At 36.3% G+C, this 2,077-nt stretch overlaps 1 protein-coding gene across 1 annotated transcript in view; it reads right to left on the bottom strand.

The window, feature by feature from the left end:
- LOC129260039 (cholecystokinin receptor type A-like) overlaps positions 1–1,281 on the bottom strand; it is an 8,892-nt gene extending 7,611 nt beyond the window's left edge. The window contains exon 1 of the mRNA XM_064114434.1: positions 1–1,281. This exon is cut by the window's left edge and continues 7,611 nt beyond it. The gene's annotated coding sequence lies outside the window, so the exon portion shown is untranslated.
- Between the last annotated feature and the right edge of the window lie 796 nt (positions 1,282–2,077).

Here is a 2,077-nt window from a genome sequence, read left to right as displayed (position 1 = left end):
TTAATCATACGCAGTTCAAGTGGTATCCAGGAACTATCACTGTAGTAGATCGTCAACACTTTGAATAACAGAACTGATCGTTTTACACCTCGCAAATTTTAATGCAATATGTTCAATCCAAATTTATAAAGTACGGTACATATTGTTATGACATAATATCGTGTTTCTCTTCAAACTGTATTGTTTCAGATCGAGGTCAACAGCAAAGACTAAATACACCAATTAGTAAAGATATCCAACTGGTTTGTATTATAGTTATCAACGCCGACGAACCAAGAGTAGCAGATAATGTCAGATTGTTAGTATTTATACCATACGCATTGCAAGATTTGTTCAACTGTATTTATTATGTCGAATAATCTCAAACACTCCACCGTCTTCAAGATCTGTTATCGCTTTATCAAATCTCTATTGCAATCCTCAATAAAGCAGACGTTCTGTACCTTTCGAAATACTAGTAATAAGACGCCTACTAATGGTTGTTGTTACATCAGGTTATTAAAATTTATAATCCCCGATGCTATAAATTCTTTCTTCACCGTCATTAAAAGAAATCAATTTAGTCGAAATTGATATAGTAATTCTAATGTTCTGGTTTATTTTTCAGCACAACGATGATGTTAAGACACTTCAAAGCCAGCCTCGTTAGTCACTCAGTGAATATGATGATAATTGTACCCTTGAGATCCTTTGCATATAGGTTGATTTTCAAGTAATCCTCTCAATCGTTGCCGAGAAACTGAGTTGGTATAGGATCTTCTACAGAAGAGATATCCTCCGAAGTTGATACATAAATGTTATGATACCAGAGCACGCATCATTTCTCAATTTACTCATTAACAGTCCATGAGAGAGGGAACATTGGCAGACGACATGGCACGATAAATGTTGATATCGATACCACCTTTACAAGGAAATTCCCGCCATATGTCCAATTACCAACAAAATTGTCCTTTTTTAATTAGTAATTGTCCCGTTCCTCCATAAATCGTTCTGGTAGCACTGCGGATGAGGATGTTACCAATAACTCCTGTCAATCTCATGCGATAAAGCGATTGTAGTGTTTTCGGACAAACTTTAGGAAAAACTACAATGCTAAAGAGTTAGAATCCTTATTTTCAACGAATATTATTTTGGTGAAAATAGTGTAGCAATTGCGATGCACAATCCCAAATGAAGCACCACACCATATGTCTTGCAAAATGACTAGCATCATCGAATGACAGCCGTTAGTTTTCTTTCCTGAAATAAATACTTCACGATCCGAAACTAAGGCTGGAACACCTCTTTCACTCGTCAATGACAGATCTGGAAAAGAGGTTCGATTTCAATTGAAACAACTGTGATGTGACGTCACGTAAGATGGGCGTAGTTCAACAAGCATGCACGCTCAAGTAGGATAATCATATCTTTCTTTCCCTGGATTTAGAGTTCATTGAGTGATTTTTAGCCAATCACAGATGAGCGTGGGTCATTGGGATATATTATGAGGATGTCCTGAGCAAAAGAGCATTGGCGTTGGTTGGTTTTCAAACACAAAGGCATACCTGGGAATTTTGGAAATGAGAGAGAGAGAGAGAGAGAGAGAGAGAGACTCTTCTGTCCAAAGAAATTCGTTTTAGATAAGCGCAGCCATTTCCTGGATGACATTGGTCGAGTCTCTTTTCTTTAAATGTACAGGAAATTCGACTTATGATGGTGAAGGAAAAGGCTGCTTGGACCAGGAAGGATCTTGCTTGTTTGAAGAAAATAATATCTCTAGTTTTTTCCCTTTTATTATATAGCACAGGGTAATTAGTTGTTTTCTAGTGGACAAAGAAATGAAGATAGGCGCCAAAATACAGAGATCAACGAAATATTGAAGTCCATTTTTTCGATTGATCTCCCTTTCTAATAAAAAACAAGTACATGTATAATCAGTAAACAAACACTTTCCGATATTATAAGCCACAAATAAGAGAATATTGAACTTAATACCAAGCTGTATGTCTGCTTCATCACGACAAGTATGTATTCAAAATCTTAATGATTTTCAAGGAATCCAAATCAAAATCTGTGTTCGTGTTTGAAAAAACGG

This window comes from Lytechinus pictus, unplaced genomic scaffold, assembly GCF_037042905.1.
Source record: "Lytechinus pictus isolate F3 Inbred unplaced genomic scaffold, Lp3.0 scaffold_19, whole genome shotgun sequence".
Classification (NCBI taxonomy): domain Eukaryota; kingdom Metazoa; phylum Echinodermata; class Echinoidea; order Temnopleuroida; family Toxopneustidae; genus Lytechinus; species Lytechinus pictus.
Note: the sequence above shows the minus strand (reverse complement) of the source record. Positions and strands in the feature narration are given on the sequence as shown.